Raw genomic sequence first — 22,485 nt, 5'->3', positions numbered from 1 at the left:
CCTGAAGAAGGGATATGTAATCCCCTTCGACGACAGCCCTCCCCTAACATCTACGCTCGGGAACTGTCAGCGAGGTACAGAGACCCGTTAATGCGAAAGACTCTCCTCCAAATGGTGGAGCAAATGTGGGAAAGAGGCCATCGAACTTGTGCAGGATCCACACTCCCCGGGATTTTACAATCCCCTTTTTCTAGTACCAAAGGCATCGGGGGGGTGGAGCCAGTTTCTGGACGTAAGCGCTCTGAATCGCTTCGTACAGAAAAAGAAGTTTCGTATGGAAACGTCCGCCTCTGTAATGTCGGCGCTTCGCCCAGGAGATTGGATGGTCTCTCTGGACCTGCGCAAGTACTCCTATTTGTTCCACGTTCCCATTCACCATTTGTCAAAGAAATATCTTCGCTTTGTGATAGGAGACAAGATCTTTCAGTTCAGGGCTCTGTGCTTCGGACTGTCTACAGCCCCACAAGTATTCACCAACCTGATGGCGAATGTAGCAAGATGGCTTCACCTAGAGGGGATAAACATCTCCCTCTACTTGGACGACTGGCTGATCAGGGCCAAATCGAAGAGTCAGTGCTTGGAGGACTTAGAAGTAACAAGGAACATGATAGATTCGCTAGGGTTGCTCGTCAACCTCGAGAAGTCACAAACTGATCCCCAGCCAGAACTTGGTCTATCTGGGGATTCAGATGGGATTCTCGGGGTTTTCGAGTATATCCTTCGCGAGAAAGAATCGCTCGAGGTTTGTCGAGAATCTCGAGCTTCTTAGAAAAGAAAGAACAGCTCAGCGAGGGATTACCTGAGCCTTTTAGGGACCCTGTCCTCATTGGAAAAGTTCTTCTCGCTAGGGAGACTTCACCTCCGCCCTCTTCAGTTTTTCCTCAAAGAGGTGTGGAGTTGGAAGACGGGTCAACTATCGGACGTCTTCCAACTTCCACAAGAAGTAAAAGATCATATGAAGTGGTGGATCCCTCAGCTTCAAAAGAACGAAGGCGTATCGCTTGCCCTGCAGAAAACCCAGACCAAGTGTTGTTTACCGACGCTTCGAGTCGGGATTGGGGAGCGACGCTGGGAGCAAAGGAGGGTGTCAGGCACCTGGACAAAGGAACAGGTTGTCCTGGCACATCAATTGCAAGGAACTTGTGGCCATACACCTAGCTTTAAAGTTCTTCGAACAGATAGTCAGAGACGGGGTGATACAGATAAACTCAGACAACACCACGGCTCTGGCTTACATACGCAAGCAAGGAGGCACGCACTCTTTCTCCCTCTATCAGTTGACAAGACACCTGTTACCTGGACGGAAGAAAGAGGCATAACTCTCCTCACAAGGTTTGTTCAAGGGATCAAGAATGTGAGAGCGGACAGACTGAGCAGGAGAAACCAGGTCCTTCCCACAGAATGGACTCTTCACGAAGAAAGTGTGCGTCGAAGTCTTTGGGCCCTGTGGGGGAGACCTCACATAGACCTGTTTTGCGACGTTCCTCTCCAAAAGAATATAGACCTTTTGCTCTCTAGTAGAGATCCGAGAGCCTTCGCAATAGACGCGTTTCTCATGGATTGGTCGGGTGTGGACGCTTACGCCTTTCCCCCGTTCAAAATCCTGGGGGAAGTGCTCAGGAAGTTCGTAGCTTCGAAGAGCACGAAGTTGATACTCATAGCCCCATTTTGGCCAGCCCAGGAATGGTTCACGGAGGTACTGGAGTGGATAGTGACTTCCCCAGATCGCTTCCAAACAGACACGATCTACTCAGACAACCCCACTTCGAGAGGTTTCATCACAACCTCCCAGGTCTCGCTCTGACTGCCTTTCGACTATCGAAAGACTTGTCAGAGCGAGAGGCTTTTCTCGCAAGGCTGCGGGCTCTATCGCTAGAGCCCGCAGAGCCTCGACGAGAAGAGTATACCAGTCGAAGTGGGAAGTCTTTAGGAGGTGGTGTATGGGTCAGAAGCTGTCCTCCTCCAGTACCTCTATAGTGAATATTGCCGATTTCCTCCTCTTTCTGAGAGAGGAATCACACCTATCTGTCTCGACAATAAAAGGATACCGAAGCATGCTGTCTTCAGTATTCAGGAATCGAGGCCTGGACATTATGCTAACGACAAATGAATCCTACACGATCTAATTAGATCTTTTGAGACTTCGAAAGCAGCTACTCCTAGAACACCTAGTTGGAATCTAGACTGGTCCTGAAATTCCTTTCATCGGATAAATTCGAACCTTTACATCTGGCGTCCTTCCGCGATGTCACTAGGAAATGCTTGTTCCTGGTGGCTCGCTACAAGCCAAGAGGACGAGCGAATTACACGCTCTGGATTCCACGGTGGGGTTCAAAGGAGATGCTGCCATCTGTTCTTTCCAGACAATGTTTCTGGCAAAGAACGAAAACCCATCAAAACCTTGGCCCAGAAGTTTTGAGGTAAAAGGCCTATCTAACCTGGTAGGCAGAGAGATAGAGAGATCTCTCTGTCCAGTGAGAGCTCTTAAATACTATTTAGAGAGGAAAGAGACAGATGGTGACGCTTTGGTCAAAACAGGAGGTCTTTGGTGTGCAGTGAAGAACCCCAAACGACTCATGTCCAAGAACGCCTTGGCTTTCTTTGTGAGAAGCGTTATTACGGACGCTCACAAGAACTGCTCGGAAGAATCCTTCGGTCTTCTAAAGGCTCAAGACGCATGAAGTAAGAGCAGTAGCAACGTCTTTGGCGTTCCAAAAGAATATGTCTCTGAAGAATATCATTATGAGACTACATAATTGGAGGTGCAATTCAGTGTTTGCATCTCATTATCTGAAGGACGTGAGAGTGACCTATGAGAATGCTTCTCGCTAGGTCCTTTTGTATCAGCAGATACAGTACTGGGTCTTGAGCAAAGACTGATCCTTAATTTTGTGTTTTTATCGTACATAAACCCTCTTGTCAGATATGTGCTTGGTTTCTAGTAGCAAGCTCACTACTGTCGCCAGGGCGGGACAGAGTGTCAGTTGCTTGGGTAGGGGATCAAGGGTATGTATGACTAGTAGGGGAGTACAAAATTTTTTTTTTGTATATTTTGTAATTAAAGTGTAGTTATGTTTCGCTTTTTTTGGTTGTTTGTGAGGGTTTGCGGGGAATACTCCTTACAATCTTAGAACTAACATGGATGTTAGGATCAGGTGATCGGGATCGGTTTTGTGCTCCTTGAACAAGGTGTATTGTCCATGTTAGTGGAATAGCACCCAATGACAAAGGCCTTTAGGCTCTGCCGAGTAAGTGGATAAGACCCCATGGCAGACCCACAAGAACTCTTAGCCATAGATCATTATCTCGCTGAGGCTCTTGAGGCTAAGCAGACTCCAAGGCAGTAGCCGCGAAGTCTCAGCCTAAATAGGTAGGAACCAAGGTTTATAAATACCTACAACATATGTTGTTTACCTGTCTATTTCAGTAGTTAGCTGTCTCTTACCCACCACCAATGGGTGCTAATCAGCTAAGTATTATATCTGGCAGGGAAGTTGAATGTATAAAAATGATATTGTCATGTTACAATAAAGTTTTTATACTATACTTACCTGACAGATATATACGATTAATAGCCCACCCAGCCTCCCGCAGGAGACAGGTGGAAGAGAAGAATTCTGATTAGAAAAAGAAAACGGGGATGGTTCCTAGTCCTGCCACCCAGGGCAGGGCGGTAGATCACCTGACCTACCTGTAGCGTGTGCCGCGAAATTTGAAATTCTGTCGGAGACGACGGAGTCTATAGCTAAGTATATATCTGTCAGGTAAGTATGTATAAAACTTTATTGTAAACATGACAATATCATTTTCCATTATTTGTAGAAGCGCAAATTGTTTTGAAGAATTTATCATTTAATTTAAAAGAAGTTTTATCAAAAGAAATGTTCCACAATTGATTATTATTAATATAATATAGATAATCCTTTCAGATAACAATGTGGCAATAGCCTACTAGGCATTAACGTACAAATGACACTGATTCAGTTAGAATAAATTAGCTAGATTGTAGTAGATATTGTCTGTAGCCTATAACCTAGGATTATATATCATTAAGGGTAATCAAAAATAACCTGTAATAGGTAGCAACCTGAAGTAAGGTAAAATTTATTGACATATCTGTTAGGCTATAGGCCTAGGCAGTAGCCTAAGTTTTCACCAAAGACCTTAGGCTTAGGTAAAAGGCTACTGATTTTTTCCTTTTTTATAGCCTGTGTACTTGAGCATAGTCTTAGTACTCTATGCTATCTAATGTATACCCTTAAAAGGGAATGAAATGATCTAGATTGATTAGACAATAACCTAGACTAGGTGATAGCCTAACAAAGTTTAACATTATGTAGTAAGTTACTGTTTTTGTATATAATATACCAAAAACAGTAAAACAAATATGCTATGAGGTAGTAGCCTAACCAGAAAGCCACAAATAACTCCTGGTTAATCCCATACCCTTAAAGGTGAAATAAAAATAAAAAGGAATAGTCAATAACCTTTACTAGGTGATTGTCTAACTATAAAGTTTTTACATTATTAAGTTGCTGTTTTTTTTTTTATATTAGTGGACCAAAAAAACAGTAAACCGAGATGCTGAGAGTACAGTGTTCCCCCGTATTCGCGGGGATGCGTACCGAGACCCCCCCCGTGAATAGTTAGAATCCGCGAATGTTTGGAACCCCTATAAAAGTGCTAAAAACAGCCTATTTTGTTTTGTTAGTTAAAACTCAAGAAAAACCACTAAAAATTTTCATACTTGGTTTTTATAATAGTTTTATCACAAAAAGTGCATTTTATGATGAAATTGATCATAAAAAAATACCAGGAATTTTGTGGATATTTCTCATAGAAAAATACGGCGAATGCGGCGCATTTTTCCGCGAATAATGTCTGGGAAAAACGTTCCCGAAATGAAATGATGCGAATGTGTGGTCCGCGAATCCGGAGAAACGCGAATAACTGGTGGTCCACTGTAGTAGCCTATTTGAAGGCTACAAATTACACCTGGTTAATCCATACCTTTAAAGGTAAATTAATCAGGATTACACAACCAACCTAGTAGTATACTAGGTGATAGTACTATAACTATAAAGTTTCACATTAGAAAGTTACCATTTATATAGTAGACCTAATTGATATAAACAACCTGGGTTAAACAAAAATGTTAGCCAAACTATGAGTTTACCATATGAGTAGTTTCTGTTTATTAGGCTAAGCGAGACAATTTAGGAAGCACCCTGTTGTGAATTTACTAAGTGGTATTTTAACCCAAATTGCCTAGGATTAGTTACGAATGATATCATAGTCTCAATTAAATCAAATAAGTTTTTACGACTAGGCATTGATACTGATATGTTAGCCTACTGTTAAGGCTACATAGTTGGGGGGGGCTCTTATGCAGCCTATATCTTCCAAGGTGATAAAAATCCAGAACAGGCTGTAGCTTATCTAGCTTAAGTATGAACCTCCTTTTTAAGGGAATATCCTACCAGTAGCCTAAAAAACAGCATGGCTTATATCATTAAACGTTTTAAATAAGCAGTGACCTAGAATAGGTTGAGCAGGAACCCTCTAGGAAATCCTCTACAGTATTCCCCAGGGGATGTGTACCAGATTCCCCCCAGGAATAGCTAGAATCTGCAAATAGTTGAAATCCCTTTAGAAACACTTAAAATGCCTATTTTGTTAGTTAAAACTCAAGAAAAACTCACAAAACATGTTTATACTTAGTAGTTTTATCACAAAAAGTGCATATTATGATAAAATTGATAAAAAAACAGGAATTTGTGGAAATTTTTCATAGAAAAATTCCATGAAAAGGCAAATTTTCTGCGAATAATGTGAGTATATGTTCCAGAGAGAAAACTGGGAATACATGAGTCTGTGAATCCGGAGTGCGTGAATACGGGGCGTCACTGCATTCCTAGTTTAATGTACAGGTATTCTCCTACTTACGATGGGGTTAGGTTAAAAAATACCTATGGTTTTGTTGGATTGGGTTTTATCTCTAATATAACCTAACCCTACACTATAGTAGAAAAATAGGGCTAGCTGTGATTCACAAAATTTTCGACATGTATGGCATTAGAAAAAAGTATAGCACTACTTGGCAACATCACATTGAGTCTGAGAATCTGGACAATACAAAAAGAATCATGTACGCATGAGATTTGAGCACCACTGTACATTGTACATGTGTTCATGTGTATATATAACATATATGCATGTATACATATATCTGAATCAATATATACATACATTAACATTTGTAATATATATATATATATCATACAGGCGGGTCCCCCACCGGGTTACGACGGTTTCCGGCTTACGACGTTCCGAGGTTACGACGCTTTTTTCTTAAATATTCAATGGAAAAATCCGTCCTGGGTTACGACGCTTGTTCCGAGTTACGACGCTGACGCTTCCGACGCTCCGAGTTAACGACGCTTTTAAAAAACGCATACTATGATAAAAATCCTTTATAGTTTAGCACAGTATATTAATAAAAATAAGTTTCTGGTTAGATTACAACAAAAATTTTGAGATTATGATGATTTTCGACACTTTTTTATGTTGTATTTTTCTATGTTTTTTTAGTGACGCCTCATATGCGGAACTAGTTTCCGAGCGAATGAATACATACTAGTTTACATATAACAGTCCAAAAGCGCAAATAATGAAAAAATCATTGCTTGTTTCCAGTAATAATAACAAAACGAAGTTTCTGGTTAGATTACAACGCAAATTCCAAGTATCCAAAGAGAGACATTATCCAGTAATTTGATCAAAAAGAGAGAGAGGAGAGAGAGAGAGAGAGAGAGAGAGAGAGAGAGGCGTCTTCCGACGCTCCGAGTTAAGGACAGAGAAGTGTTCGTTTCGTTAAACGGCCTCTGACTCATGCCAGTAAATGTTTTGTTGATACTAATAATATAAGCCTATTTAAAGATACGTTTACTTTAATTAGTCTATATGATACGTAATAGTAATCAACTGTTCTTGTAGCCCTCAATATTTGGCAAAATCGAAGTATCCAAAGAGAGACATTATCCATGTACGTAATTTGATCAGAGAGAGAGAGAGAGAGAGAGAGAGAGAGAGAGAGAGAGAGAGAGAGAGAGAGAGAGAGACGCTTTGGCAACATGGTCTCGGGGGTTTTTATAGCTTCCTTCCTGCTTGATGATCGTGGATATTGTAGAAGGATTTCGACCATACTCGTTTGCCAAATCGACGATACGAACGCCACGTTCATGCTTTGCTATAATTTCATGTTTTGCTTCCATCGAAATAATTTTCTTGGGTTTTTTTCTTATCACCTGCTTTGTCTTTAGCTTTGAGACCCATGGTTAATAATAAAATAGACAAAATAACACGAAAAATAGGTGCAAATACAACGAACTAAACAACGACGTGTTAAACATGCAGCACCAACAAACAGACTGAACGCCATTTATCGGTCGCCTATACAACTAACACTCATCGCAAAATCGTATCTCAAATATTTCGTGTATATCAAAGCTTGTATTTTCGCAAATTTTCTGTTATATCTCAAAACATTCGTATATTAGGGCAATCGTATGTCAAGTTTCCAATGTAATTTGATCAAGAGAGAGAGAGACGAGAGAGAGAGAGAGAGAGAGAGAGAGAGAGAGAGAGAGAGAGAGAGACGCTTTGGCAACAATGGTCTCGGGGATTGACGTAACGTTTTATTTTCTGAACAGATAGGACAGAGAAGTGTTCGTTTCATTAAACGGCCTCTGACTCATGGCAGGAAATGTTTTGTTGATACTAATATATAAGCCTATTTAAAGATACATTTACTTTAATTAGTCTATATGATACGTAAATAGTAATCAGCTGTTCTTGTAGCCCTCAAGATTTTGCAAAATCACTCCAGGTTTGTACATGAAAAACTTCAAGAATGTAGTGTCACCGAGGATTACATAGTTTTTTTACCTTCAAGAACCAGCATTCTTTTATGAAAATAACTCCAGTTGTACATAAAACTACAGGAAACGACATGTAGTGTAACCAAAGGATTACAAGTAAGGTTTTTTATAACTTTTTATTAGTTTAAGACATATTTCCAAGCGTCGTTCCGGCTTACGACGATTTTCGGCTTACGACGCGTCTCAAGAACGGAACCCCCGTCGTAACCCGGGGACTGCCCAGGCGGTCCCCGGGTTACGACGGTTCCGGCTTACGACGTTCCGAGGTTACGACGCTTTTCTTTAAATATTCAATGGAAAAATCCGTCCTTGGTTACGACGCTTGTTCCAAGGTTACGACACTGACGCTTCCGACGCTCCGAGTTAATGAAGCTTTTAAAAAACACATACTATGATAAAAATCCTTTATAGTTTAGCACAGTATATTAATAAAAATAAGTTTCTGGTTAGATTACAACAAATATTTTGAGATTATGATGATTTTCGACACTTTTTATGTTGTATTTTTCTATGTTTTTTAGTGACGCCTCATATGCGGAACTAGTTTCCGAGCGAATGAATACATACTAGTTTACATATAACAGTCCAAAAAGCGCAAATAATGAAAAAATCATTGCTTGTTTCCAGTAATAATAACAAAACGAAGTTTCTGGTTAGATTACAACGCAAATTCCAAGTATCCAAAGAGAGACATTATCCAGTAATTTGATCAGAGAGAGAGGGAGAGAGAGAGACGAGAGAAGAGAGAGAGAGAGAGAAGAGGCGTCTTCCGACGCTCCGAGTTTAAGGACAGAGAAGTGTTCGTTTCGTTAAACGGCCCTCTGACTCATGCCAGTAAATGTTTTGTTGATACTAATAATATAAGCCTATTTAAAGATACGTTACTTTAATTAGTCTATATGATACGTAAAATAGTAATCAACTGTTCTTGTAGCCCTCAATATTTGGCAAAATCGAAGTATACCAAAGAGAGACATTATCCAGTACGTAATTTGATCAGAGAGAGAGAGAGAGAGAGAGAGAGAGAGAGAGAGAGAGAAGAGAAAGACGCTTTGGCAACAATGGTCTCGGGGGTTTTTATAGCTTCCTTCTGCTTGATGATCGTGGATATTGTAGAAGGATTTCGACCATACTCGTTTGCCAAATCGACGATACGAACGCCACGTGCATGCTTTGCTATAATTTCATGTTTTGCTTCCATCGAAATAATTTTTCTTGGGTTTTTTCTTATCACCTGCTTTGTCTTTAGCTTTGAGACCCATGGTTAATAATAAAATAGACAAAATAACACGAAAAATAGGCAAATACAACGAACTAAACAACGACGTGTTAACATGCAGCACCAACAAACAAACAGACTGAACGCCATTTATCGGTCGCCTATACAACTAACACTCATCGCAAAATCGTATCTCAAAAATTTTGTTGTATATCAAAGCTTGTATTTTCGCAAATTTTCTGTTATATCTCAAACATTCGTATTTTAGGGCAATCGTATGTCAAGTTTCCAATGTAATTTGATCAGAGAGAGAGAGAGAGAGAGAGAGAGAGAGAGAGAGAGAGAGAGAGAGAGAGAGAGAGAGAGAGAGAGAGAGAGACGCTTTGGCAACAATGGTCTCGGGGATTGACGTAACGTTTATTTTCTGAACAGATAGGACAGAGAAGTGTTCGTTTTCATTAAACGGCCTCTGACTCATGCAGGAAATGTTTTGTTGATACTAATATATAAGCCTATTTAAAGATACATTTACTTTAATTAGTCTATATGATACGTAAATAGTAATCAGCTGTTCTTGTAGCCCTCAAGATTTTGCAAAATCACTCCAGGTTGTACATAAAACTTCAAGAAATGTAGTGTCACCAGAGGGATTACAATAGTTTTTTTACCTTCAAGAACCAGCATTCTTTTATGAAAATAACTCCAGGTTGTACATAAAACTACAGGAAAACACATGTAGTGTAACCAAAGGATTACAAGTAAGGTTTTTATAACTTTTTATTAGTTTAAGACATATTTCCAAGCGTCGTTCCGGCTTACGACGATTTTCGGCTTACGACGCGTATCAAGAACGGAACCCCCGTCGTAACCCGGGGACTGCCTGTATACAGGCGGTCCCCGGGTTACGACGGTTCTGGCTTACGACGTTCCGAGGTTACGACGCTTTTTTTCTTAAATATTCAATGGAAAATCCGTCCTGGGTTACGAGCTTGTTCCGAGGTTACGACGCTGACGCTTCCGACGCTCCGAGTTAACGACGCTTTTAAAAAAACGCATGCTATGATAAAAATCCTTTATAGTTTAGCACAGTATATAATAAAAATATGTTTTTGGTTACCTTACAACAAAAATTTTGAGGTTATGATTGATTTTTGACACTTTTTTTTTTTTTTTTTGTATTTTTTTGAATTTTTTAGTGACGCCGCATATGCGGAACTAGTTTGCGGGCGAATGAATACACTAGCTTGGGATGCGCAGTTTAAAACAGTCCAAAAGCGCAAATATAATGAAAAATCATTGCTTGTTTCCAGTCATAATTAAAAAAACTAAGTTTCTGGTTAGATTACAACACAAAAATTCCAAGGTTACGACGTTTTGTTATGCTTTTTAACGATACCTCATATGCAGAACTAGTTTTTGAGCGGAGGTGCATAAATTAATTAACGCTATTAAACTGTATGGTAAATTGACCGAACAACGACCTCGGACGGTCGAGGACGCCAAGCGTAACAATTACGAAAGGACTACCACTTCAATCGCGTGTCTGCCTGAAGTTCAGTCGGTTGTGTGCTAAGACGTTGCTGAAATTCCTTGCCATTTTCGCAAATTTACAATGGCTCCTAAACGCCAAAGTACTTCCTCCGATGATAGTTCATCCAAGAAAGAGGAAGGTCATCACGATGGAGGTCAAATATGACGTGGTAAAGCGTTCGGAGAAGGGAGAAACTAAAACCACCGAAATAGGCCGTTCTTTAGGCTTGAGCAGGACCACGGTGGTAACCATTGTGAAGGACAAGGAACGTATTCTGAAGCATGTTAAGGATGCTGCACCGATGAAGTCAACGGTGATAAACGAGAAAGCAACGTAGCCAGAGCATTGTTGAAATGGAGAAATTGCTCATGATCTGGCTGGAGGACCAGAACCAGCGACGTGTTCCGGTGAGCTTAAGTGTGATCCAGGAGAAGGCTAGAGTGCTGCATGAGGCAGTAGTGAAAAAGTTTGGCGAAGGCAGTGCTGGTGGTGAATTTTCCGCGAGTAGAGGTTGGTTTTAACCGTTTTAAGGCTCGTGCAAATTTGCATAATGTGAAGCTGCAAGGTGAAGCTGCTAGTGCTGATAGCGAGCAGCAGAAAGTTTTCCAGGTGGTTTGGCTGAGATAATTAAGGATGGTGGTTACACGGCTGACCAAGTCTTTAATGTGGATGAGACTGGATTATTTTGGAAAAGAATGCCAAATCGAACGTACCTTTCCAAGGAGAGAAGTGCAGCACCTGGCCATAAAGCTGGAAAGGAGCGACTGACTTTGCTGTTTGGGTCTAATGCAAGTGGCGATTTGAAACTGAAGCCCTTGCTGGTGTATTTGGCCGAGAATCCCAGGGCATTCAAGGGCATTTTTTTTCAAGAGTCAACTCCCTGTGATTTGGAAATCAAACAAGAAGGCTTGGGTTACCTTAAGGGTTCTTCGGAAGATTGGTTCAATGACGCATGTTCGTGCCGCAGTGAGCGTTTGACTTCGAACGGGTCTGCCTTTTAAGGCCCTCTTAGTCCTGGACAATGCCCCTGGTCACCCTTCAAATTTGAGCGACATGCATCCTAATGTGAAGGGGGTGTGTACCTCCCACCCAATACCACATCGCTGATACAGCCAATGGACCAGGAGTAATAGCTAATTTCAAGGCTTACTACCTTAGAAGGACCATACGTTTTGCTTTGAGGCCATAGAAGCATAACAAGGAGTTGACACTGAAGCAATTCTGGAAGGGCTACAACATTGCTGATGCAGTGAAAAATATTGCAAGTGCTTGGGACGAGGTGAAGACGACCACTTTAAACATGGGGCCTGGAAGAAACTGTGTCACAGTTTGTGCACAGTTTTGAAGGCTTTGACCAGAGGCAGAAGACGTCGAGACTGTGACGAGGAAGATCGTAGGGCTAAGCAAGAGGCTGAAACTAGATCTTGAACCTGATGATGTAACAGAGCTGCTGGCTTCCCATGGAGAGGAATTGTCTGCAGAGGACTTACTTGAACTTGAACAACAAATGATTGAGGAAGAGGAGGCGGCACCAGAGCCAAAACCCAGGTCATTAACTGTGAAAGTTGTCAGAGGGTTTTACTCATCTGGAGAGAGCTTGGCTTCTTTTGAGGCAAGAAGACCCTAACGTTGCTAGGTTTGATACAAATCAAGAGAGGAATCATGGATTTGGTGACTTTCTACAAGGAGACCCTGAGGAGAAAGCAGACGAAGAGAAGTGTGCAGTCCAGGCTTGACACTTTCTTTCACAAGTCTCCAGTACCACCACCTCCCACTCCTAGTACTGGTAAGGAATTCTGAACCTGTTTTACTAATTTATGTGTTTACATAGTGTACATATTAAAATGTGTTAATTTTTTAATGTAACAACTAAATGTAAGAGTAAATTGTAACTTCATTGATTTTCATCATTTGTAATTTTATTGCAGAATGGGTGACAGTTTCCAGATCCCCCTGTACAGTCCAGATCTGTACTACCTGTGACAGTCCAGATCTCTGTACTACCTGTGACAGTTCCAGATCTTCCGTACGACGTTGACTGTACCTGGACCCTCTGTAGCAGCCCGCCCACCTGTACGTGTACAATCAGGTAAGCAATTTCATTTTTCTCATTTTCATGTTGGAAATTGTTTACACCCTACATACATACGTACACTAACTTACATAGTGGTACAATGTGTTTGATGTTGCATAACCTTATTATTTTTTTTTTTTTCATTTCAGACCCCTTTGATAGTGACAGTGACCCAGATGACCCTGAGCCTTTCCATGGTTTTGATGCCTCGCCCTATACATCAGGTAAGGAATCTTAACAAATTTGTATAAAATGTTTTATAAATTGCTAATAGAAATTTTATTAAAAGTGTACATATTGCGACAATTACATCCACCTTATATATTTATGTACCCATCATCTTTCAGATCTAGATGTTCCTCATCAGTTGATACGAGTAGTATCACCTCTCCAGAGCCCAAATCAGTTGATACGAGTAGTATCACCTCTCCCATTCCTTCAGGTAAAGAATTCTTCATTTTTTATATATTGTACATACGTATTACACATACATATGTCAAACAGTAATAACATGTGCAGTAGTTACAGTAGTAACTCTATCATTTTATATATTTTTATCATTCCAGACTCCCAAGCACCTGCCCATCCTACTCCATAGCCCAGCCACCCACTCATCTACCATATGCCCATCCCAGTAAGCAAGCCAACCACTAGAATTTGGTAAGGACATTTTTTTTTATTAATGTTTTAATATTACATATGTAATAACCATGTTATGTATGTAACATACATACTATAATCATATGTATTACATTATCATTCCAGACTGGCATGCACCTGTGACTTACATAAACCATACCTCTACATAGCCTACATGTCTTCATTTTGCTGAAGGTAAGGAATTCTCAGTTGTGTTTAATGTTTGCATACGTACAATAAATTTTGTACACCTAAGTGGTTACATACTGTCCTTTAATATTAATTCTTCATTCCAGACTGCCCATCATCCTAGCCTGTTATCTGTGATAAAGCACACTGAAGTTAGGTTTGGAATGCATCCTTATCATGAATGCTCTACACCTCCACCTCCATCTCCCACAACCTAGGTAACAGCTTTGAGACTCACTAAAAGTTGGTAAGTTATGTAAGGAATTTCTAAATTAAGTTTTATACTACGTACATGTTATATGTGATATTAAACCACTGTATGGTGCATATTATTGTATGTAACTTACTCTGCATAGAGGACTTACTGACAAAATTATTTTTTGTACATTCCAGAGTCCCCTGAATGATGTAGGCTATGGGGCCACATAAGACTTTGTCCATCCAGGGTTACATTGAACGACAACTTTAAACTAAAAGTAAGGAATTAATTAACATACATTAACTCTTTTAGTACTCTTGATATATCTACAGTAATTAACATATTGCATTCAAACAACTTTCTGTAGTGTATATTTTGTACACTAATTTTGTTACTTTTTCCTTCAGAAACCAACATTTTTCACACAACTCCAGGTTGTTACTAACAAATTACTACAAGTGTCATCAAGGGATAACTACAAGTAGAAGCACCATTTTTGGATGGAAAAAACCCTTCAGGAAAGTATACGTATCACATGTAACATGTAGTGTAACAAAGTATGAACAGTAGGTTTTTACATAACAGTAGTATTACATACGTACATACTTTTTTTACAGGAATTTCCAACCAAGTTTGATTATGTACATACATGTTATAAACCACTGTACGTATGGTTACTGTATGTAACTTACTAAACATACATACATGACTTAACTTTGATACTTTTTTGGTACATTCCAGAAAACCAGGACCCCCTCCATGATGCAGGCTATGGGGCCACATAAAACTTTGTCCAGGGTTACTACATAACATAGCACGACAACTGTAAACTATGTACTACTGTACTAAAGGTAAGGAATTATACATAGTAGTAAACATACATTAAGTAAGTTTTATACGTACATACTAAAAAAAAAGTGACCAAGATCTCTCACATGGGATAAGTGATCAAGTCCCTCATGGAATTACATACTGTACACTCCCTGCTGAACAGGGGGTGTAGACCAATCATTTACAATATGCATACCAGTTGATATTAAACCACTGTATGGTGCATATTACTGTATGTAACTTACTATGCATAGAGTACTTACTGACAAAATTATTTTTTATACATTCCAGAACCCCTGAATGATGTAGGCTATGGGGCCACATAAGACTTTGTGCATCCAGGGTTACATAGCACGACAACTTTAAACTAAAGGTAAGGAATTAATTAACATACATTTAACTAAGTTTTATACATGTTAGTATATATGTGATATTAAAACCACTGTATGGTGCATATTACTGTATGTAACTTACTATGCATAGAGTACCTTACTGACATACTAATTAATTTTTTGTACATTCCAGAAACCCCCACCTGAATGATGTAGGCTATGGGGCCACATAAGACTTTGTGCATCCAGGGTTACATAGCATGACAACTTTAAACTAAAAGTAAGGAATTAATTCACATACATTAACTTTTTTACTCTTGATATAACTCAAAGTAAGGAATTATAAACTAAAAGTAAGGAATTAATTAACATACATTAACTCTTTTACTCTTGATATCTATAATTTACATATTGTATTCAGGACTTTGTGTAGTATTTTGTACTGAACTTGGGTTGTTATACTTTTTAACCTTCCAGAGCTACCAGACTGGGATTTTAGTGTACTCCAGGATCTACCAAAGGATTACATACTACGTAGTGTACAGTGCATAATAGTGTTTAGTGTATAATCTAACCTAAGGATTAAGTGTAGTACATAGTGCTTTATAGTGTCACAAGAGTTTAATAAAGAATTATACCTTCAAGAACCATCCTTTGCCATTGAAATAACCACACTACACATCATGCAATACTTGCATGTCACACAGGTAAGGTCTCTCTAACTTTTTCGTTAGTTTAAGGCATATTTCCAAGTGTCGTTCCGGCTTACGACGATTTTCGGCTTACGACGCGCCTCAAGAACGGAAACCCCCGTCGTAACCCGGGGACTGACCTGTATAGTATATATATGTATATATATATATAGTAATATATATATATATATATATATATATATATATATATATATATATATATATATATATATAATATATATATATTATATCTATATATATATATATATATATATATATATATTATATATATATATATATATATATATATATATATATATATATTTATAATATATATATATATATATAATATATATATATATATATATATTTATATATATATATATATATATATATATATATATATATATATATATATATATATATACAGGCGGTCCCCGGGTTACGACGGTTTTCCGGCTTACGACGTTCCGAGGTTACGACGCTTTTTCTTAAATATTCAATGGAAAAATCCGTCCTGGGTTACGACGCTTGTTCCGAGGTTACGACGCTGACGCTTCCGACGCTCCGAGTTAACGACGCTTTTAAAAACGCATACTATGATAAAAATCCTTTATAGTTTAGCACAGTATATTAATAAAAAATAAGTTTCTGGTTAGATTACAACAAAAATTTTGAGATTATGATGATTTTCGACACTTTTTATGTTGTATTTTTCTATGTTTTTTAGTGACGCCTCATATGCGGAACTAGTTTCTGAGCGAATGAATATACATACTAGTTTACATATAACAGTCCAAAAGCACAAATAATGAAAAAATCATTGCTTGTTTCCGCCCAGTAATAATAACAAAACGAAGTTTCTGGTTAGATTACAACGCAAATTCCAAGTATCCAAAGAGAGACATTATCCAGTAATTTGATCAGAGAGAGAGAGAGAGAGCGTCTTCCGACGCTCCGAGTTAAGGACAGAAGTGTTCGTTTCGTTAAACGGCCTCTGACTCATGCCAGTAAATGTTTTGTTGATACTAATAATATAAGCCTAAAGGATACGTTTACTTTAAATTAGTCTATATGATACGTAAATAGTAATCAAAAAATGTTCTTGTAGCCCTCAATATTTGGCAAAATCGAAGTATCCAAAGAGAGTCATTATCCAGTACGTAATTTGCTCAGAGAGAGAGAGAGAGAGAGAGAGAGAGAGACGCTTTGGCAACAATGGTCTCGGGGGTTTTTATAGCTTCCTTCTGCTTGATGATCGTGGATATTGTAGAAGGATTTCGACCATACTCGTTTGCCAAATCGACGATACGAACGCCACGTTCATGCTTTGCTATAATTTCATGTTTTGCTTCCATCGAAATAATTTTCTTGGGTTTTTTCTTATCACCTGCTTTGTCTTTAGCTTTGAGAACCCATGGTTAATAATAAAATAGACAAAATAACACGAAAAAATAGGCGCAAATACAACGAACTAAACAACGACGTGTTAACATGCAGCACCAACAAACAAAAGACTGAACGCCATTTATCGGTCGCCTATACAACTAACACTCATCGCAAAATCGTATCTCAATATTTCGTTGTATATCAAAGCTTGTATTTTCGCAAAATTTTCTGTTATATCTCAAAACATTCGTATATTAGGGCAATCGTATGTCAAGTTTCCAATGTAATTTGATCAGAGAGAGAGAGAGAGAGAGAGAGAGAGAGAGAGAGAGAGAGAGAGACGCTTTGGCAACAATGGTCTCGGGGATTGACCGTAACGTTTATTTTCTGAACAGATAGGACAGAGAAAGTGTTCGTTTCATTAAACGGCCTCTGACTCATGGCAGGAAATGTTTTGTTGATACTAATATATAAGCCTATTTAAAGATACATTTACTTTAATTAGTCTATATGATACGTAAATAGTAATCAGCTGTTCTTGTAGCCCTCAAGATTTTGCAAAATCACTCCAGGTTGTACATAAAACTTCAAGAATGTAGTGTCACCAGAGGATTACAATAGTTTTTACCTTCAAGAACCAGCATTCTTTTGTGAAAATAACTCCAGGTTTGTACATAAACTACCAGGAAACAACATGTAGTGTAACCAAAGGATTACAAGTAAGGTTTTTATAACTTTTTATTAGTTTAAGACATATTTCCAAGCGTCGTTCCGGCTTACGACGATTTTCGGCTTACGACGCGTCTCAAAGAACGGAACCCCCGTCGTAACCCGGGGACTGCCTGTATATATATATATAGTATATACACAGAAACACAAAATGTTTTCCATTCGGGATGGGAAGCAAATATGCGGTATCCTAGTGTGGACAGGCCTTTAGGGAAAATACAAATTACTTTAAAAATATGTCATATCTTCATAATTTCTCTGTTAGGTTTAAAAATGTAGAAAATTTATAAATACTATCCCAGCAAGCTTATCTTTACTCATATCCTGAGTCAGGGCGATGAGGACATGGTTTTTTCAGTGTCTGTGTAGGGTAAAGATACATGTTGGGGTTGGCAACACTGGTTCTAATCAGTCTGCTGCTTCTTGGTATGACAATTTGAGAGTACAATATATCAATCTACAACCGCCCTAGGCAATACATACAAAAAGTGAGGAGATATGGTTGATCTTTATCATCCATACATTGAGAGGGGTGGTTCCAGAAGCATGGAAGCTTTACACTACACAGGACATACTTATGACAATTTTATTAATGCATGTAGGAGCCATAGACCTGTCAATTTGAGTTTAAGGATAATTTGGAATGTCAAATTTATGAATAGATATTAGCATTATTGAAAGTAAAAAGATAGGTTTATAGTTTGTAATGTGGCATTTCTTTTAATACTAGTGCTTTATGCCTCTATTGCTCCTCAATTTGGCACAGACAGTTGAATAAGAAAAAGTGTGAGACTTGGGCTGCATCTTTATTTTTTGCTGTGTTCACTGCAGCTAGTTAAATATATCGTGGTGTACTGCTTTTGGTTAGGTGTTATAATAATAGTAATAATATTAATGATATTACTGTACGTGTACTCATTTATTTACTATACTGTACTAGGTGTATACAGTGTTGATGTGTCTATTGTCCTGACTTAACATTCAAAGGCTACCATACATTTTAGGACAATTAGCTCTGACTAGCCTATACATAGACCTTAGCATAGGCTAATACACTTACCTCATAGGCCTAGGCTTATATTCTAGGCCTATTCTTAGCTGGAACTGATTCTTGATGTCAGGAACAGTTGAATCTACATTGTTCTAGTTAGGGTTGAGGGAAAGGATAGCTCTTGCAGGTTTTTATAATATTTTTTCTTAACAGTAGATAGATACATTGTGAAACAACTGATTTGTAGTTGTATTCCTTCCATAATTGTTCCTTTTAGAACTGGTTCTTATAATGGTACCCTATACTGTTTTCCTATACTGGTTTCTTACACTGGACCCATATTACGGGTTTCCTGTAATACAAACAGTTCATTTAGGACGGCAATCTTGTGCCTAAGAACATGCAGTCCATAGCCTTGGCTATGCTGTACTCATGCCTGATTTAACTGTTACACATCACAGTTAGCCTGACTTTATATGCATAACATGTGGAGCTTAATTCAAAAATTGACATTGTCATACACTTTTGGATGACTAATTCACATCTTAGCCTACACTTTGTGGTACAATTGCAGCCACATGCAAACTCATCATAACAGTACCATAACAATTCTTGGTAATTGGCAGTTACATCAAAGTAGAAATATAAAGGAACACTATTAAGTGTTATGGCAACATGTGAATTACAAACTAAGACAATTGCATACTTTTTACAAAGGAGAAATATGTCATTTCAAATAAGTATAAGGGGAGCTACATTCCTTTCCCCTCTAACGTTGCTGTACTTGTCTCAAACAGAGCAATTTAAGCTTACGCAAATGTGCATTTAATTAGAGTTACGCACTTACATACATATGCTCAATCTTAGACAATCTCAACTTTGACCGGTTAACTTAACATCTTGATAACATGAGAACTAATATGGTTTCCCAGTCCAACAATTTTCATGGGTACTGTCATAAACTTTAAATGAAAGATTTCCATCATTACATAGGGTTAATGGCTTCAGTACAAATTACTAAAATGTATTTGTGAACAAGCATCACAGTGATAGAAATAATTGCATTTGAATTGGTGTTCATATTGTTGACTTTTCCAGTTTTCTTTAATGAGCTATCCTTCCACAACAGAGGCCTTTAGTGGATTGAAGAAATCAGAATTTTATGAAGAGCCCCCAGAAGAACTGAAAAAATCATCAGAGGCAGTAGATGGGAAAGCATTCTCTGGTGGTGGAAAACTATCAAGCAAAAACTGTGTGATTGTTAGCTCTAGACAGGTGAGATTTTGTTAATATTTATTACAGTTATGTTTTCTGGAAAATATAGGTCAAACCTCGTAATATTTTTGTTGTACCTCAGTACTGTAACACTTACCCACCAACAGTTATTCAAAAGTTGGAGTTTTGTACGTATGAAAGCAACATTACACTGTTTCCCAGTTGAGTATTCTGCTACTGGGTAGAACCTCTTCTAATAGGCTATCATTATTAGGGTTGACTTTTAACCAGCAACAGCACTGAATGGCCTCCATGGCCCCAATACAGGGCCATATGGCCAAATTTTTTACATTCATTCTTAAACTATAAACACCTATTTTTATCTTTTCTCTATGAACTTGCCAATATTATCTCAATAGCTAACTGTTTGCTTACTAGTACTGTAGATTTCACTTATTAATACATACAGTAATACCCCAAACTTACAGGAGGTTAGGTTCCAGACTCCTTGCGCAAAAGGAATTTCTGGGTTCGACCTGTGTCTGCCGGTGAAAAATCCCTGTAGCTCATTTTTCAAGTATAAATATATCCTAAATATACCAGAGAAAAAGCTTACATGGTATGCTGAAGTTACTACCCTCAGAGCGAGCACCCCAAGGGGTGTCGGTATAAGTAAAGGGGCGTAGTGGAAGCCACTATTCACAGATCCTCTGCCACTTAAAAGATTCCCTCTACAAAACCCCTCTACGGTGGGAGCCGTTACAAGCGCCACCCGCCTCACCTTCCACTCGCTACTACTTCTAATACCCACGCGTGTAGCTCATTCCTGTATTAGCAATCTGTGTGCGCACTTCGCTTCGGTTTTGCTCCCAGGATTTTTCGCTTTTTTCGTTATGGTAACAGTAGATCTCCCTACTACACCTAAGTTGAGTACTCCAATTTACGTATTTATGATTTTTATGATTGAAATGTTCCCATAAATCGCCTTCGGTCCCTCAGAATAGTATTGTGGGCGCCGTCGGCTGTGCCGCCATTTTGGGAGCGTCATCAGAGCGCATGTGTTTTTTCAGCACAAGATAACTACATAAATATTTTCCATATTATATGTTAAGCATTAGTACATACTTTATCTAGGTGATGCATAGTCATCAGCGACATATGTGTATTGCGGATTTACTTTATCCGAAGTGAGATTTAGAGTAGGCCTAACTCGCTCATTATTGGTAGGCAGGTGATAGGCCTGTAGTTACTGGCTATATTTCCCTTACTCTTGTCTTTTTGTACTAAGGATGTTCTTTCTGTGGTCATCCATTTGGGCGCATGGTGATTTGTGATACAATGCTGGAGTTGTTCTGCTATTCGTGGGATTATTATTATTATTATTATTATTATTATTATTATTATTATTATTATCATTATTATTCTGTTAAAAAGGATGGCAGAATTAAGCGAGTTGATTTTATTTACGTATTATTATTGCAATACACCCCCTGAACACCTGAATAAGCCCTGGTCACTTACCAGCCCGAACCATCATTTATTAAAAATTTACCAAATCTTTGGTTAAAATAAACGATCAGTGTTGCCAATCTCCTGGCAAACACCCTCGTTACCTAGTTACCAGCCCACCGCTGGTAACCCTGCCTCACGGGCCGGTCACACCTGCCCTCTCACGTTCAATCACTTAATCGTTCCGCTGGTGGAGTACAGATGTATCCACAGCGAACTCCTTTTTGGTCTTGCCCTGCCTTCATTTGCACCTTTGATTTGATTGATTTTGGTGACGAATTACGCATCCTTTGGATTACGGTTGGATTGCTCTTAATACCTTGTCATCAGACATTGATTCTGCAAAGGAAGAAACAACACAAGCTACGACAACGACTACTGCATTCTCGGCCACGACATCACAGAAAACGACGAGCGGAAGTTCAACAACGTATCGTCTTTGCCAACAATGCAAGAAAAGGATGAGTACCCTATGACACGATAGTCATTCCTTATGCGTAAATTGTAGGCCTGTTCAATATAATGTAAAGACCAGATGTTTGGAATGTCAGGAGTGGTCTTTGAACCAGATGTTAGGGTATCTCAAACATAGGAAAGGTCTCGTATTAAGAAGTGTAGGCAGGAGAGACTAACGTAGATCAAGATAAAGACTTAGAGACAGTGCTCTTTTCCAGCTCCCCTGCCTGTTCCAGAACCAGCCCTAACCGGTGCTGGGGGTTATGGGGATCCGCAAGCCCACAGGGCAGGATCCGCCGTCCCCCCTGGCGCGGAGCAGGCAGTGTTGGCAGCAGATTCCCCTTCCCTCGATGTGTAAGTTCTCAGGATGATAAAAACTTAGGTCAGATATAGACGAGTAGGGATAATAGGCTATATAGTGTTTAGTTTAGGAAGAGAAGTGCAGGCTTCTTCGGGTCGGTTTTCTATTAAAAGTAGTAGTTTATAGAGGCACAGTGTCCTTAGAGCATCTTTAGGCTTTTCCTGCTTCGAGTTCCTTGCATCAGAAGCT

The 22,485-nt window shown here is 38.9% G+C and overlaps 1 protein-coding gene across 2 annotated transcripts in view; it reads left to right on the top strand.

The window, feature by feature from the left end:
- LOC135222780 (DNA excision repair protein ERCC-1-like) overlaps nt 1–22,485 on the top strand; it is a 113,780-nt gene that overhangs the window by 16,319 nt on the left and 74,976 nt on the right. For both annotated transcript variants that reach the window (XM_064261046.1, XM_064261045.1), the window contains exon 3: nt 19,885–20,030. The gene's annotated coding sequence lies outside the window, so the exon portion shown is untranslated. The remainder of the gene's footprint in view (nt 1–19,884; nt 20,031–22,485) is intronic.

This window comes from Macrobrachium nipponense, chromosome 8, assembly GCF_015104395.2.
Source record: "Macrobrachium nipponense isolate FS-2020 chromosome 8, ASM1510439v2, whole genome shotgun sequence".
Classification (NCBI taxonomy): Eukaryota; Metazoa; Arthropoda; class Malacostraca; order Decapoda; family Palaemonidae; genus Macrobrachium; species Macrobrachium nipponense.
This window is presented reverse-complemented; position numbering and strand designations above follow the sequence as displayed.